Below are 18,376 nucleotides of genomic sequence, written 5' to 3' on the forward strand. Positions count from 1 at the left end.
TTCTGCCTGGGCAAAGATTTTTGTCTCTTTTGTTTGCCATTGAATCCCTGGAGCCCAAACAGGGATAGTAGGTACTCAATAAATAATTGTTAAATGAATGAATTCCCCAAACTAATGAAATCTGGCATGTACAACATTCTTACATGAATAGGAGCTTTGGGGAATGAGGCAAAATGGCTGAATGCAGAGGAAACAGGGCAATGGTTTTGAGGGCCAAGATACTGAGCTGGTAATGCCAAGTGGTTAGTGGGAAAAGACATTTCAAGTGAGGGGTGACAATGGAACCTGAGGCCCTAAGAAGGACACTTGTTAACCTATCATCCAGACAAAATCTGGTGTCTCCCCTTCTAGTAATCTTTCAACCCAGACATCACCATTTTCAAGGTCGTCTGCCACTCCCGGACATAGAAGGAGGGCCTGGATTCAGTCCTTCAGGGGTCTCACCCAGATTCTATGATACTCTGAAGTATCTGGGGGTGCCTATGTACCCAGGAGGAATATTGACGATGCTAAGGCCTGGCTGGAAGCTTGCCAGAGGGCTCAGTGAGGTCCCTGGCATGTCTATGTCTGTGTGTGTTGGTGTCGAAGTCTGGGAGGCGGGATGGGCAGAGAAGAAAAATCACCTTTTAGCTCAAGGCAGCACTGGTCTGGAACCCAAATGAGATTTGTAGGAAGATCACCTCGGGATCTCTAGCAAACCACCTGCAAGAGTGGAGATGAGCTGCTAGATAGCCAAGAGGCACAACTGGGGTTTGCCAAGCTTGAAGAGAAATAGGGGTCAAGCTGCAAACAGTAGGAACAGCAGACCTTAGTCAGGCAACAGCAACTAGGTGGATAAATGTAAGGTCCTGCAGACCAGGGAGCTAGGGGACGTCATGCTTGAGACTCCTGACTCCACCTACCACGAGACTGCAAAGTTTTATGATGACAGCTCAACACTATATATATTCATGTATTCAGATGCTATCTTGCAGAGGAGCCAGGAAGTGAGGTGGAAGACAGAGGAATCACCAAGTACCTTTATCTAGAAAGGTGGAACATTAAACAAAGAGATTCTAAATAGTTGCATTGTGCCAAGGTTTAAACCAGATTGGACTTTTAGGTTTTATTTTATTTTTTTCTCCTTGCTACTCAACAGTTGAAAGCTGACAAAAGATGTTTGTCTAATTGCCTAAGAATACCAATTTTCTTCTTACACATCTAAAAAGAAGAGTAAGTAAATTATAACCTCATAATATGTATGTGATTGTTGATGTACAACAATCAACAAACTATAAACCCTGTGTGTAGTTAGTTATTATATTTAAAAGCTTCTGGCTTTTTTTGGAACGTTGTAAAGAGGGTGGGCTGTAGCCCCAAATAGATTTAGGCTTGAGCCTGGCCCTTGCATTCTGTACCCACCGTGTAGGAACTTGAGTGAGTTACTTAACACGTCTGAGTCATGGCTGTCTGTAAAATGGATTTAATACTGCTTTTTGTATTTTTAGATTTTATTTATTTATCCATGAGAGACACACAGAGAGAGCCAAAAACAGGCAGAGGGAGAAGTATGCTCCCCATGGATGGCTCGATGTGGGACTTCATCCCAAGACAGCCTGAGCCAAAGGCAGACATTCAACTACTGAACCACCCAGGTGCCCTGGGCATTAATACTGCTGACCAGAGTCTTATTCTGAAATTAAATGGCATCTGAATGTAGAGTTGTCCAATACAGGGCTTGTCATGTGGTAAATACTCACCAAATGTCAATTTTCTTTTCTTCCAATGCTGAATAATTTGCACATCGACAAATGACAAATTGTCTCCTAGTTAATTTACTACAATTAACTACCAATAAGTTGACCTTAGTGTTTGATGGGATCATCCAGATTAAAATATTGACAAGTGAATTTTATTTTAATTTTAATCCAGTTCTATCCATGACCTGTGTCTCTGTGACATTCACAGATGTCTCTGTGAATCTTCCTCTGTACCCAGTTATGACTAAAGGTACGGAAGACAGCTCAGCCATTTGTGTCAATGATTATTCATAAAGCACAGGGGGTTGGTGCGTGGGAAGGGAGAGCACTGGTCACTCTGTCTATCCACTTAATTTCCTCTGTCTCTCACCACGGGGTGAAACGAGACTTTCCTCAAATCCCTTTGCACTACATCCAATCTCAGGCTTACAGTGGGAGTATAACTACAGAGCAAGGGACTTTGGGTTCAATGGCCACATTCTTGGGGTCCTTCTGAGGACTCCCCAACTACCTACCTCAACCAGATGGGAACTCAGGGCAAATAGCTGCTTACAGCTGCTGGTGGGGCATTTTCCACCGGAAGCTGATATTTTCCATGGACATGATTTGACTTTCTTCTTGATTTAGGTGACACCTCCTGAATAAGGCAGAGCTCCTGTGGTGTCCCCCTGTTTCAGACAAAACATTTAGCTTTTGTTTCAACTCACCCAAGCAACTCAAAGCACAAGAGCTAACGATTGAAAGATGAGAGGAAGAGGATTTAACAAATCATTTGCTAGATATACATATATGTATTTATATAAATATTTACTTATATTTATTAAAATACATTTTTAATATATATTTTATTATATATATTTTAAATAGGCTACACACCCAGTGGGGAGCCCAACATGGACTTTGAACTCATGATCCTGAGATTGAAACCTGAGCTGAGATCCAGAGTCAGACACTTAACTGACCGAGCCTCCTAGGCATCCCTGCACAATATTTTTAAATGACATTTTCTACTCCATGAAAATAGGATTCCTTAGAACCTCATAAAATAGATATAAATACATGTTGTTGGATTGATGGGTCTGGCCTTTCCTGGGCTGTACTTTATGTGGTATTATCTGGTAACTAATGGGTATGGGGCAGTGGTGAGTGAGCAAAGAGAGGAGAGGTTAAATCTCCCATCTGCATTCTATTTTATTTTGCAAAAGATAAAATGAAAATCTGCTTTATTTTCAGGTCAAGGCTCTGTGCTTTCTTCCTGACAAATGACTGAGACAGTTTGAGCAGAACCAAGTTTGGCATTTGACTCTCTGGATTTCCTCCATCTGTTTTTATCTTCTGTTCAGTCCCTTGGAGCTTAGGACTATCTGGTCCTGAGGAGATTGTGAGCTGGACCCCTTCCCTCATGGATCCCAGGCACCTGCTTTGCTCTGCCCTGCCCTTAGTCTGTGCACACTGATGGTGTTCATGATTCCATTTGTTGTCCCTGGAGGATGATCTCCCTTTGGAGACATGAGTGGAAACCATTAGTCCCAGGGGGTTTGCTGGCAGTAAGGTAACTGAAGTCAGTGAGTGGGTGAGAGGGAAAAGAGACATAATGCTTGAAAATGTGATAAAGTGATAGGATGTTAGATCAAGTTGGAGCACTAGAGCCAGGGAAGGCGGAACCTGGAACCAGTTACAGCCACACGTGGGTTTGGCTGGAGCTTGGTCTCTGTAGGTTAACCTGTATACAGGTAACCGTGTGCTCTGGTCTGCTCGGCATGCTGCTGGCTTATGCCTGTTGCTCAGAGCAATTACCCAAAATACCCCCTTTTACTCTCAAAAGGGTCCTGATTTGGTGATCAATTATATTGTCAGCCTACATACTCACCTCACTAGATATCCCATCAGCATTCCAAGAGGGTGCTGTGCTTGTCAGTACAGTAAAACATGAACATAAAGCTTCTAAAATACCAAGAAACTAGTCTAGAACAGGGTAAGAGTTTTCCTTGAGAGGCAGTAGGCTTCCTAGTTCCGACCATGTGTTCAATTTTAATCATATCCAGATTTCTTTTGATTCTTTTCTTTCTTCTTTCCTTCTGGCTAAAAAGGGTGGTTTTAAAAATCAGTATGATACTGTGAACTGCTTTTTTACTAAAACGCATATTTAATTATTTCTCTGTTAATGGAGAGTCAGAATGCCTCTAGTCTATGGCCATTACAAACAGCACATGGACATGGATTCTTCTGGATTACCATATTTGTTTCTTCATCTGTAAGTGAATAAATTGTAGGGTTTGGTGGGGGGATTAAATGAGATAATGCTTATAAAAGCACTAAATATAGTACCTGGTACAGAGTAAATGTTCAATAAAATTGGCTGTCATTTTTTTTTTTAAGATTTTATTTATTTGTGAAAGACAGAGAGAGAGGTGGAGACACAGGCAGAAGGAAAAGCAGGCTCCCTGCAGGGAGCCCGATGTGGGACTCCATCCCAGTACCCTAGGATCATGCCCTGAGCCAAAGGCAGATGCTCAACCACTGAGCCACCCAGGTGTTCCAGCTGTCATTATTATTTAAATATTGGTTTCATAAATTATTTTTTCCTTCTGTCAGAGAGATTTATCTCTGGGCCTTTTGACTAGTGGAAATGGTGATACTATGCCCTTTCAAGGTCATAGGCAGGACCATGGCATGGCTACATGAAGTACCCTCCTAAAGCTTCACTCAGAACTTCACTGAGGGTTCCCAGTGAGGCCCCCAAATTTCATGTGGTCTACGCTCCCCTTCAGCTCCCAATTTCAAAGTGGCTCTGATGATTTATTCATTTCTGCAGGGGCCAAAATACATTTAAATGTTGTCATTGAGATGTTAGACTTTTCTTTCATCTCTAGAGTATAAACTTCAAAACACCTACAGAAGTGGGTGTGAGGGGTCGTGGGATGAATGTGCTCCTTGCAAAGGCTACTGAGCAGAATGAGACAGGAGGAGCAGAACTGCCACTCCTGTGACAGGAGGTTTGTTTGGAGCGACTCCTGTAGAGACCAGCGTGGGAAGTGGCAGGGTAAAGAGCTGCCTCAACTTTCATGTTTGGAATATGTTCTTCAGATGTTCCTCCCAGTCAGAAGTTATCAGTATGACAAAGGGACAGCTGTCTGACCTCAAAGAAAGGTGACCTCCTGTCCCCTGATACCTCTCTGCAGTCCAGGGCTTCCAAAAGGAGCCATCTCTGGATGCAAACTGATTTTCTCTGTGCTGTTTTTTTTTTTTTTTAAAAGCTTTGAACAATATGGCAAAAGATAAAAAAGGAAGCTTTTGCTCCAAATGAACAAGGTTCCCTAGAAGAGAAAAGAACTAAAAAGCTTCTCTGCCACCTGTCCTGGTAAGGCACAGAGAGGACTTCAAATGAGAAAACTTATCAAATAAAACAACTCTGCTTGTCAGAATTTTCTCTCTAGATCCCACTCCACAGTGGCACATCCGGTTGGGTCTCTCCGCTGGCCCAAACTAGAAAGCAACAAGACAAAGCAGAGTGGATAGGACTGAGGGTTTACAGAGTTATTAAAAACTAAAAGGAAGATTCTGGTTCTACCCAACAAAGAAACTGGAAATATTTCAGGAGACAGAGCAGGGGGTGGGGAAGAGGAAAAATGACTTATACATGTTTAATTCTGCCTATATCCAGCAGACTTACAAAATTAAGAAAATGAAAATATAGAGTGCATTTTAACAAAAACAGTTTAGTATGTGGTTACCACGTGCCTACTTAGTGCAAAGCCTCTATTTTTCAGAGCCCTGGGAGTGATAGAAGCCACTGTTACAGACTGAATGTTGTGTCTCCCCAAAAGTTCATAGGCTAAAATCTTAACCCTAATGTGATTTTATTAGGAATTGCGGCTTTGGGGAGATAATTAAGCCATGAAGGTGAGCCATCATGGATGACATTAGTGCCCTGGGTGGCTCAGTCAGTTAAGTGGCTGCCTTTGGCTCAGGGCATGATCCTAGGGTCCTGGGATGGAGCCCCTCGTTGGGCTCTCTGCTCACTGGGGTGTCTGCTTCTCCCTCTCCCTCTGCCACTCCCCCTGCTTGTGTGCACTTTCTGTCTCTCAAATAAATAAATTATATATATATATATATATATATATATATATGTATACACACACACACACACACACACATATTTTTAAAGAAGAGACACAAGAGCTTACTTCCTCTCTCTCCACATGTGAATGCACAGCAAGAGGACAGTCATCTGCAACCCAGGATAAAGGTTCTCACCAGACACTGGATATGCTGGCACCTTGATCTTTGACTTCCAGCTTCCAAAACTGTGAGAAATAAATATTTGTTGTTTCAGCAGTCCATGGTAATTCATTAGAGTAGCCCAAACTAAGACAGCATAAATGAATTAAATCTACTGACACTCACAACAGAAATTTCATTTTGGCCTTTGGTTTTAATTTTCATTTTAATCTTCTTCTCAACCAGAGACTCTAACAAAAGTAAATCAAACCACTCAGTTTCAGAAATTTTCTTTCCTGTCTCTGTGGTGTTTCTAAGGTATGAAGGTGGCTATTGACAAACAGGAGGAAAGGGAGAAGCCACAAGACTCGTTTGACCAGATCGTAGGTACCTGTGGAAAGTGGGAGTGACACCAGCTCACCATGAGAGAGACACAACAAATCAGGCTCTTAGCCTTACCTTTGTGTGAAGGGCGATGGAGACCAACGTGGTAGGGGCCAGGCACTGGGATGGTTGCAGTGCAAATCTGCACTTCATCCTCACCACAGCCCCATGAAGTGGAAATTTGTATCTTTGTTTTACAGAAGAAACTAGGGTTCTAAGTATCATGGTCAAAGTCACGTGTCTGAAAGCGGTGGGACCAATATTTGAACAAAGAGGAGCCAGTGTATTTGCTGTGTGGTGAAGACACATATTTCTATGTAATTTGAACTGACAGACAATCCTGAAAGGTTCTGTAGAGTGAGAGCCTGAAGTGGTGCCCCATCAAACCAAAGCCACAGGCCCGCTGGCATTATAGTTTAGGAATCAGCAAAGGACTAGCTCTGTTAGGCAGGAATGAAGTAAAGACAGAGAGAAGGAGAGAACAGAGGCTTCTGAGAGACAGGTGGAGGTGCAGTGATTACAGCTACAGATGCATCAGTCCCCCTCCCAGATCCACTAATGAAAATTGCCAGAAATTTTTTTAGAGCTCTCCATGTGATTCTGCTGTGCAAGAGCTGAGCATCCTGGCCTTACATAAGTAGGATTCTGTTCCTTGCCATCTCACAATCCCTCACTCTTATTGGCCCCTTGTCCTTTCTCCTATATAGCTTACTGCCTTTCCTAAGCATAAAAATTCAGCAGGTAATTCAGGAGCAAGATAACAAAGAGCAGGGGAATGCAGAGAAGGAATCTGTTGTGATGGCTTATCTCCTCCCAGACCAACTAAACTGACATTTTTGCAGATATTTTTGTTCAACACTATCAGAGTTTGCTGCAGGAATGTCACATCTCTCCTCTTGGGTATTTGCAAAGAAGCTATATTGCCACCTACTAGCAGGACTCTGTCTTCTTGGAACATTTTTCAGAAAATCTCGACTGATCCTAGTGCTTTGGAAATGTGAATTTGTTATTTTATTTTTTAAGATTTATTCACTTGAGAGAGAGAGAGAGAGAGAGAGAGAGAGCACATGGGTAAGGGGAGTGGCACAGGGAAAGGAAGAGAGAATCTCAAGCAAACTCCACCCTTGGAGCCTGACTTGGGGCTCCATCTCGAGACTTTGAGATCACAACCTGAGCTGAAACCAAGAGTCTGATGCTCAACTGACTTTGCCACCCAGGTGCTCTGGGAGTTTGTCTTTTTTTAAAAAAAATGTTGATAATAAGTGCAGCGAAGTATCAAGTCTGACCTCAAGGTGAGTGTAGAGGGGTAGAGTGTATGCTTACCATGTTGGTGGTACTTGGGCAAAACATATTTAACAGCTGCAAAGAAACAAATAGGAGAGGGTTAGAAGGTCATAAGTAAACATAAGCTATTAGTGGTTTTGTCCCTTTCATTGCTTCTATCAATTAAAAAAATCCTTTTAGCACAAAAACCTTTTTTTTTTTTTGGTAGGATTAAAGTACAGCAGCCACATTCCAAACAAGGCATTCTAAAATAATAAGAATAAGAATAAACACAGCAAAACATAGACCATTAGAAAACCACCCTTGCCACCCATACTTTGCTTTGAATTGAATCATTTGGGGGATGATTAGGCAGTTTGTAAATTTTCCAGATCTTTGTTGTGTTGGGCTGTGGAACAGAAAATGATTTATCCAAGTCAAGACCAGTATAGGTCTTACAGTAAAGGATCCTTCAGCTTTTAAAGATAAGAGGTTGGGAGTAGAAGAGAGTAGTTGGTATATTTTGCTATCCATCAGAAATGGTGGCAAAATTCTCATTAGTAAGGGAAGTTGAAAAATTTGAATTTTCAAAAGTGAAGTGTGATTTCAATTTCTGGTATTTTGTCAAATACTTGGTGAACATACCAATGAGGATAAGGGAACATCATTCATTTAAAATATTCATAGAATATTTCCTCTATGCTAAGCACTTTGTTCAGCACTGAAGGTAATATAGCCCACACCTTCATGTTCTAGTTTATTCTTTTCATGCTTCATTCTTTAGGACAATATTCAGTTATGTTTTTCAGAACCAGCCTTCTATACTTGAGTTTGTTCTATCACTTATGGCCTGATACAGAACTACTAATGGCTCTGATGATGCTCCACTCCAACCATCTATCCAGGTATACACCAGCTATGCCAATCTAATGATATGACTGATGTTCCTGTTCAGAATACTGAATCTGGGGTTTATGATAGAATTTTCCATCCTGAAGAAGAGCTTAAATCATAATTAGATCTCCTCTGTAGTCAAAACAAAACAAAATTAAAATCAGCCTATAAGGTTGTCAAAGTCCATGTTAATAGTGCTATAGAACGTCCTTCCTATAGTCAAAGGAAGCCAAACAGAATCCAGGGCCACTTTTCCAACCTCATGCTATCAACTTAAAAGAGATTTGCCTTGTCAGTATTTCAAAAACATTGTCTAATTTGGTGGGTTATTTATTTATTTCTTGGATTTATGGATCAACTTTTCTCCAGACGGACTCTCCACTAACATTTAAACATGATTTAGATCTCCTCTTCCTGTCATCAACGACTACCTCTAAAGAGAGCTGTGTTGTCCTGCTGTGTGATAACAATGGTGTTTGCAACCCCATCTAATACACACATTTGTTGTTGCACATTAATTTATCTTTTTTTGAAGAAAGGAGACTTACAACAATTTTCAGAGGGACACAATGTGTTCTTTCTTGTCCTGTATTATGTTTTTCCATGTGTTCCCTGCTCAGCCTCTTGGGGGAGGTTATTTTCCTTTCTTATCATCTGTGTTTTCTTTGCAGCCTTTCTGGTTATTCATCTGGGCTGTTTTCTATCTTACAAACCTTCAAATTACTCACAAATTCAACCTTCTCCGGTCACAATTTTGAAATCATAAACTAAATGGTTTTGTCAGCTCAACAGACTCTCTTCACTTGAAAAAAAAAAAAAAAAAAGAAGGATTAATAGGCATCTGGAGGAGAGTTTTACATCTTGGGAAGAAAGAGTAGGCTTTTCCCAAAGGTATCATGGGATTTAGTGGAGAGAATACACCACAGAACTGGCCAAATTTGCGTCCTCCCATATCTTAAATATTAATAATTAGATGGCCAAAGCCATCCTAATTATTTCTATGTGTTTATGCATGTTTGTAGGTCCAGGGGGAGCCATTGGTTAGGGGACCTGCAACAGCCACAGAACTCTGCTCTGCTGCGTGGGTGTTGTAGCCAGTAGTAAGATTCTTTCTTGATAATGATTTCCCACTCCTCTTCACAGAAGGTAACCTTCTAGACTTTTAGACTTCTAGAATAATGGAGACTTCTAGATGTCTAGACTTCTGGGACATTCTGTGGTTTGGTTACCCATCTATAAATTAAATATCATGTGTGCTCAAGTGTGGGAGAGAATTGTCACTGCACTGCCTGATGCTTAACTTTCATTTTCTTTACTAGTTTTACTGGAGATTCTTGGGGAAAACAGGAAACTCCAGCAGGGAGCCACCTGCTGTGCGAAAATGTCAGTCCTTACTTCTCCTAGATGGGAAGCCTGGGCTGTCCAGGGCCTCTGCAAGCCTTCTGGCACCAAGCCTTCTGTGTCCCTCCTAGTAGCCCATATGTTCAGGCTGAAATTGAAAGTGGGCAGAATCAGTAGAACAAAGTCAACAGAAGCTGATTCCTTAATAAATGGATATATGGGATGTGGTTTTTGGTTTTATATCCCTAGCACCTAGCATAGTGCCTGGGATGGAATAGATACTTAAAAATTGTTGGCTAAATGGTCAAATGAATCTGAATGACTGCTTTAAATGGCATTGCCAATGAAGACTGTTGGCTTGACTGCCTTGCTGCACAAAGATGGCCTTCTGAGAGAATCCTAGGCCTCATTAATTATCTAGTCAGTTAACAAATACTAGTGATGGCAAAATGAATTTAAATAAGAAAATGTAAAATTTTTTTTAAAAACCCACAAATACTAGTGAGCACCTCATAGATGTCATTGAGCACTGTATTTGAAATTACCTGGTTTGTTTCTATTCTCCACCCCTACCCACCTGGGCCTAGAATGTAAGCTCCAAGAGAGCAGTGATATTGCCTGCTTCGTCCATGGCTGTTATCTTTAGATCCTGGAATGGTACTTAGGGGCAGAGAGGAGTCCTCAAAACATAATAGGCCTTTCTGCTGGCTAGTATTCCCTGACTTGCAAATGGCTCCAAATCATTCCATGTACTGAAACTGAGTGGCAGCTTGGGGAGGTGGCTCTTGTGTTAGGCTTGGCATCTTCTGTCACAGGCCAGTCCTCATCTGCTGATCAGCATAGCATCCCATACCAGCTGATTGGATTAGAGCAGATATACAAATTCTCGAGTTCATATTTCCTCAAAGTTCAGTTTTTAAGATAGAGAGTCTAGCATTCCTTTATTTTAGTCATTTCTGTTCGTATCGTATTTCATAAAAATCCATAAAATGTTCAAAGGTGCAACTTCCCTCTAGTAGAAAAATGCTTGACTAAGGTCTTTGACAAAACCGTTTTCTCTGTGCTGCTGAGTTAGGATGGGTCTCATAAACCTCCCAGACTTCAGGCTAGAAAAAAATGACTTCTAGAGTACAGGCTGCCTACAAGATTTCCTGAGGCCCCTGGAACGTCCTTTATTTTATAGTTGCTTCCTGAGTCCCAATTATGAACCTACTTTCCATAACAGAGGGGCAGAAGCTAAGAGGGAGAAAGATATTTGCATAGAAAGCCACAGTTCACAAGGTTATTTCATATGCTATCTTTTTAAAATTTACACATTAAACTGTGAAAAGTGTGTTATCCCAGTTTTAAAGATGAGGAAGTAGAGGCTTACAGAGGTTAAGTAACCCATTGACCATTGTGTTAGTTAGGTCAGGTCTCTTAGATTATTACCCTACATGTCTTTCCTATGCTATGCCATAAATGAATGTCCAGAATTTCCTAGGTTTTTTGTTGGTTTGTTTCCTGCTTACTTCCTTGTGGATATTATTGTTCCCCAAGCTTGGTTAGCTGGTTCACATCTTTAGGCCCATATATAATGTTGTGTCCTCTGCCTACAAGACCTTGTTCTCTCCTTTATTAATTTGTTTAGATAACTCCTACTTATCCCCCAAACCTGAGCTCAAGGCATGAGAGCACAGGGCTAAAAGCCTCAGAGTCACCCTGTCTGGGTGCAAATCTGGGTGCTGCCATTTATTCTCTGTTAGAGCTCATGCTTAACCTCTCAGTCTTTGGTTTTCCCATCTGTATGATGGTGAGGATTTTAATGCTTCTCTTCAAGGACTGGTAAGTAAAGGAATGTAAACACCACATTGCTTAAAGAGTATTCAGTGTGTCATTGCTCCTACCCAGTTTAGAATCACCTGCTTCTCTAAAATTGCCTCCTGATCATCCTGAGGTTTCCAATTATAAATCACCCCTCCCCAGAAAGGTGGGGGGGGGGTGGGAGGAGGAGGGAAGAGAGTAAAGAAGAGCATGGAACACATAGAGAAAAACATCAGCTATGGAGTAGACTGCCAGTTGAAGGGAAAGAAGGAAATTATTAAGATAAATGTATCAGTGTAGTTCTGGGAGGGATTGGGGAGAAAGGGGGAGAGAAATATCTAAAAATGACACTGCCTGCCCTGGCAGACACATCCTGGCTTCGAAGGATCTGCTGTGTATCCAAGAACCAGCATAGGGGTCTGGAACCTAACTCAGCAGTTCCGAGGGAGAAGGGAAATATGAAAAGAGCTGGCTTGGGAAAGAAGTAGGATGACAGGAATCATCTTAGTATAAATCCAAGTGGCAGTTGGGATGTATTTATGTTTTAAGGAATTATGTGGGGTTTTTTTTTTTTTTTAAAGAAAGGACAACAAGTTTTTTATACACTTTTTTTGCTTAGCAACAAGACCCACAGAAGACATGTGATCAGCCAGGATGTCTGTTGCTCAGCTCATTAAAATATTAAGTGAAACCTTGATGACAATTACATAGCACAAGCCTTTCTGTCTGCCAAAGTGTGCCTTTCAGTGCAGAACAAAGTAGGTCGAAATTTTGTTTTGTTATTTGATTGTTTGCTTTTATCTTTGGCTTTTGATGAAGTTTGGTTTTAGTAGGTAAAATGGTTGTCAGCTTTGGTGGAGATCATTTGGTGGAGATCATTAGGGCACTTCAGTGACTTAGAAGTCTACTTCTGGATGACAAAGAAAGGCTCCCTAAACTTTTCTCTGGGATGTCATCCATTCATCCAACAAAGATTTTTCTGGACCTCTGTGTGCTAGGCCTCACGCTGTAGGTTGGAAATACAGTATTGAACAAGATAGATACCAGCCCCATCCTCCTAATGATACTCATGGCTCCTACTCAAGTCTATTTATCTGGGTAATACCTCATGTTCAAAACTCTCTCCCAATCACATAAAATGTACACCTCTTAAGACTTCCTCTGTCAGGCTCTGCTATGAGAAATGAAGGTTGATAGCCACTGAGGTACTGATGGGAAAGAGCAGTTATGTAAGTCACCTCCCTGGGCATTTGTGCCTAGAATATATAAAAGTACACTCCTGGCAATATACAAAGCTTTAACACACAGGATTGATTTCTGTTAGTGGGGCTTTTGGCACATAAGCTTTCTTTTATGTGACACTCCTGTGGGCATACCCCTATCGTGATGGTTCTAATGTAGAGTTAACATTTTTTGAGTGCTTATCAAGTACCAAGAAGTGTGCTAAACATTTTCAATGAACAAATTCATTTCATCTTTAAATTCTCTAAGGTGTGAAGAACTGCAAGGGCTGTGATTTTTTTGCTCTCGTGGCAAGCTTTTGAGCGCTGGTGAAAGACACAAGCCTCCTGGGTAAGAGACAAAGGACTTTATTACTCACGACTCAGCCCACAGCATGAGCATCAGCATATTTGTGGAGTTCTGGCCCTGAAGTGCCATGGGGATGCCAGCACACACAGGGACTGTCTTGTAGGAGAAGATCCCTGAGCTTCGAGCTTCGTGAACCTAAATCTTTTATAATAGGCAGTAAGTATGCCTGCCCTTTGCTCCGAGGAAGACACTATTTCGAATTCTCCAAGGCCACTTGCTATACAAAATCCTTAAGAAGGTAGCCTAGAACAAAGGGTAGTCAGTGCCTTCCTAAGATAGATAGCAATACAAGAGACTTATGGAGAATTAGGCCTCCAAAACAGACACTGCGAATATCTTAATATTACAGTGACTAATCTGAGGTGTAGAGAGGTTAAGCGACTTGCCTAAGGTCACTAAGGTCAGTAAACTAGTACACATGCAACTAGCATTTGAGGGAAATAGACTGATTACAGAGCCCATGCTCTACACCAGTAGTGTTTTGGTTTACATCACCTGAAAGCTCAATCTGTGGGCTTGTTTAGGAGGCATTAGAGTAGGTACTAAGAGTGAAACTTATCTGGGTGGCACTCCTTACCTGCCTATTAATCTTCACATTTTAAACCATTATGTCCCTGAACTGAATCTGATGCAGACAAGAGTTTTGTGTTACAAAGAGGTTAACCACCTCTACCACACAATGTTGTACACAGTTATTTTTTATCTCATTATGGCTTTACATCTCTCATTTCTAAAACTTCCCTTAAATACCCAATCTGTACTTATACAACTTTTGGGTAACACTAAACAGGGAATGCAACGATGACACATTTATTTCCTTGAGGATAATGTTGGCAATTATTATATACTTATGTAACCAGGTGAATAACACCAACTGAAGCTGAGTTGAAAAGTGATAATTTTGGTAATTTTCACTAGAAATATAATACATGGGTGGTTATGCATTTATCTTCAGAATTTTACTTATTTACATATTAGCACACTGAGCAGAGTTTTTAGAGACCACTTTAGCCTCATAATATTCATGCAGCAAGTCTAAATAGCATAGCCTACTTGGTTGTCACACCAAGATACTTTATGTCTTACTCTCCCACTCTGAATCTCTTAAGCCAAGTGGAGATGTTATGAAAGATAGAATAAAAGGAGACAAAGAGCAGAGTTGAGATTTGCCACTCGTGAGCTGTGCAAGCATAAGCCAGACACTTTTAGCCTCAGTTTTCTAGTCCATTAAATGGGGGTGGGGTACCTGATGTAGTTTTTTTTCTCCCCTAGTACTAACCGGAATATGATTCGAAGCTATTAAACTCTATTGGCAAGCCAGTACCTAGAACGGAGTTATTCCTTTATGTTTGTAGTCAAGAACAAGGACCCCAGAGCCAGACAGACCTAGATTTGAATCCTAGCTCTGTTGATTATATGACTTTGGGTGAATTGCTTAACCTCTTTGATTCTCTATAAAATAGGAATGGTAACACTTTCATTTCTGTCAATATTTATACATAAAATCAAAAACCCCTCCTCTGACCTCACATTTCTATCCCATTATCACCATGTGTCTTCCTTTTCTTTCATAGTGAAGCTTCATAGAAATTGTCTCTACTTTCCCATCTTTCCTTGACCTTATAACAATGTGACTTCTATTCTTATAACTTCCGTGGATATTATTTTCACCAAAGGTCACCAATGACTGCCCTCTGGATAAAAACCAAAGAACATTGCTCAGTTATCTCTCAGCAAAATCCAACATTGTCAAACGCTCTCTCCTTGAAGCCATCGTTTCCTCTGGCTTCCAAAAATTTGCCTTCTACCTCCTTGTTGTTTCTTTCTGCATTTCCTGTGGAGCTCTTCTTCTGTTTGCCCTTTCCTTTTTTTTTTTTTATTTTTTTTTTTAATTTTTATTTTTTTTTTTTATTTTTTTTTTTTGTTTGCCCTTTCCGTGTGTTGTCCCACACAGTTCTATTCTAGATTCTTTATGTTTTATTTCTCTACAAATTTTTTTGGATGTCTTATGTATTTGAATGTTTTCAAGTACCACCAACCACATATGCTGATGAATCCTATATCTTTATCTTTAGGTCATACTTTTTCTGAGATTTAAATGCACATACACAACTGCATCCTGATTATTTCCACTTGCTTACCTGTCTCACACATGTCCAAAAAAAATTCATTATCCTGCTGCCCATATTAGTTCCCCTCTATTGGGGATGGAATTTCTATCTACTTAGTGGCTCAAGCCAGAAGCCAGATATCATCCTTTTCCTTTCCTTTACCTTAATCATACCAACCAACCATATCTTGTTGATTCTACTTCTTGAATAGAATCTTATACTTAGTCTTTTTTTTAAGTATTTATTTATTTATTTATTTGAGACACAGAGAGAGGCAGAGACACAGGCAGAGGGAAAAGCAGGCTCCTTGCAAGGAGCTCGATGTGGAACTCAAACCTAGGACCCCGGGATCATGACCTGAGCCAAAAACAGACGCTCAACCACTGAGCCACCCAGGTGTCCCCCAGAATCTTCTGCTTCTTTGCTGAATTAGACCATGATTGTCTCTCATCTCAATTACTACAACATTCTCTTCATCAATCTCATTTATCAGCCTTGCTGGCATTCCTCAACTACAGCTGAGCTGATCACATCATTTTCCTGATTATAATCTTTCAATAGATTTACATTGTCCTCCAGCTAAAGTCTAGACTTTTCACAAATGATTTACATGACCATTTGTGATGTAGACTCTGCCCACCTTTCCAGCCTCACCTTTCCTTCCTCTTTCTGTTGTGTCTCCCATACACTTGATGTTTCCTTGAAACAGAGCTTCTTCCAGTTCTTCAAATGAACCATGTTCCTTCCCACTCTGGGTCTATGTGTACTTGTCATCCCCTTAGCTGAAAAACTGCTTTCCAAAGTCTTCACAGATCTCTATATATCTCCATGCCAAAAATTTTTCTCTGATCTATGAAGTTCCTGCTAAGTGTACTCCCTGGATGCTGCCCTCTGTGTTTACCCTATCACCACATTGGCCACATTGTATTATAACTGTCTGTTTGTTATCAGTATCTCCAACTGCAGTAAACACTATGAAAGCAGGAGCCCTACTTGTTTCACAGGTATTCCCTGTTCTTAGCATAGCCTGGGACATGGTAAGAACATAATCTACAATGTTTACTGAATGAGCAAATGTATGGAAATCACACATGGTCTGGTTTAACAAGTGTTTCTTTTTAGCAAGAATTAATAATAGACAATTAGACTATTTTTTAAAGTGTTGGGATTACTATAGCTATGATCTATACCATTGGTTTCTGTCTATATTCACAAGTACTGTAGCTTCCCTGAAGGAACCTAGTGGCTTCCATTCTCACAGAAAAGGAGGGAAGGAGGACAGAATAGTAAAAGAGGCTCACTGGGTAGGACTCTGGTTCCCTAACGTGGCTTTAACGGAGCAGCTCAGAATTTATTCTTTTGTTTTACGCCCTGGGGTGGCATATTATCCTTTATATGGAGAGAGAAAAGGAAGGAAAAAAGTGAAACAAAAAGGAGTGAAGCCTTGATATAAGTAGACTATCAAAACATGTCTTATAAAGATGGTTCTACAGTTAACTAAGGAAACTGTGAAGCTTTTGCTTATTTAAAAGATGTAATGAGGGCAGACAGTGCGGTCACTACAGCACAGGATATACTGATATCATCAAGAAAAGGTACCACCCTCTTAAAAACTCTCCTGGTACGATGGGGTTATGTATCCATGCGTTTATGTCTCAAATCAGTCAAATTAAATCATACTATCAACTGATATTTGATCATTGACAAGACTGAGAATTTTCTTTATCATTATGTTCTTTGCTATTTCTTTTCTGTGTTGTCTCTGTTGTTTTAGAAAACTGTACCTGCCTACAATAGGACTTGTTGATGAGTAGATGAGGAGAAACGTAGATAATCAGACTTTAAAAAATTAAATTAAACCTTGTACTAGTAATTTGCAGTTCTAATCTGCTGTCTCTGCTGATGCATGGACAGGGATTTTGTTCCTTCCAGATCCCTTAGTGAAATTCTGCCTACATCTCCATGTCCCACTTTCCTAACACTGGAGATGACAAGATGTTAGACAAAAATATTGCTATTGGGAGAGAAGTTTTAGGAGATAAATATTCTCTATTATCCATTCAAAAATATTTACTGGAAGTCAGCTATGTGCCAAGCACTTGCAACATTTTCTAGTGTTTGGAGGTGTAGTATGGGAAAAAAAAAAGTCCCTGATGTTATAAAGCTTATATTGTGATGAGGGAAAGAGAGAGAGACAGTAAATAAGGAAACAAATAACATAATTTTGAAAAGTCACGAGCTGTATGGAGCCAGAAGAGTGACCACGAGCTGGGGTTTGGCACTCTGGGAGGGTGGGGGTGTGGTGGAGTCGCTGCGGCCAAGTGGCCTCTGAGCTGAGCTAAGTGAAGGGAAGGAGCCAGCCATGTGAGGGAATCAGGGCAGAGTCTTCCGACGGAAAGGCCCAGTGAGAGGAAATGTCCTCTAGCATCCAGCCCCGACATGTGAGCGAGGGGCTCCTCTAGCCGACTTCCCCGGGACTCTTCTGGGTCAAGGAAGGCCCACCGCTGCCCGTGCTATGTAGGGACATCATGAAAAAAAGTACGTGAAGAAAGCAGGGGGAGGAGAGTCATGTGAGTCCTTTTACAAGAAGTTATGTGTCTTGGTAAAATGTCTTTCTTTTCATTTCAGGATCTAAAACAAAGTAAGCTCCAAGCTGATCAAGCCCCCAGCAACACAGGATGCCCCCGAAGAGCACGGGCATTTAATTGGACCTGCGCTCGCCTCGCCTGGCCACTAGAGGGCGGCCTCGCCCACCGAATGTGTCGGGAGGCCCAGCCCTCCCCGCCCCCGGCCGCCCGAGCCCTCTCGGGGACCCGCCCTGGAGCTCGCGGCCCCCCCGGCCGCAGGGCAGCGGCTTGCTCTGGCCGAGCTCTGTGTTCAGCCAGAAACCCCGGGTCGGCGCGGAGAGCGCCAGGGCGGCCCCGGAGTTGCGGTGGCTCCCGCGCCCCGAGACACAGCGGTGGGCGCCGAGCGGGGGGGGGGGGGGGTCCTCGGGGCTCCTCTGCCGGGACGGGGGGTCACACAGCCGTT

At 41.5% G+C, this 18,376-nt stretch overlaps 1 long non-coding RNA gene across 2 annotated transcripts; it reads left to right on the forward strand.

Annotated features, from left to right (window-relative positions):
* Positions 1-1,129: 1,129 nt before the first annotated feature.
* On the forward strand, positions 1,130-18,137 carry LOC111093329. Of its 2 annotated transcripts, XR_005381336.1 has the most exons (5): positions 1,130-1,212; positions 2,973-3,993; positions 8,417-8,512; positions 13,137-13,391; positions 17,975-18,137. It is a non-coding gene; the product is annotated as an uncharacterized LOC111093329 (long non-coding RNA). The 2 variants fall into 2 exon arrangements; XR_005381335.1 differs by lacking the exons at positions 1,130-1,212; positions 2,973-3,993 and having other exon boundaries at positions 7,509-8,512.
* Positions 18,138-18,376: the final 239 nt, after the last annotated feature.

Source organism: Canis lupus, chromosome 30 (assembly GCF_011100685.1).
Source record: "Canis lupus familiaris isolate Mischka breed German Shepherd chromosome 30, alternate assembly UU_Cfam_GSD_1.0, whole genome shotgun sequence".
In the NCBI taxonomy this organism is placed as follows: domain Eukaryota; kingdom Metazoa; phylum Chordata; class Mammalia; order Carnivora; family Canidae; genus Canis; species Canis lupus.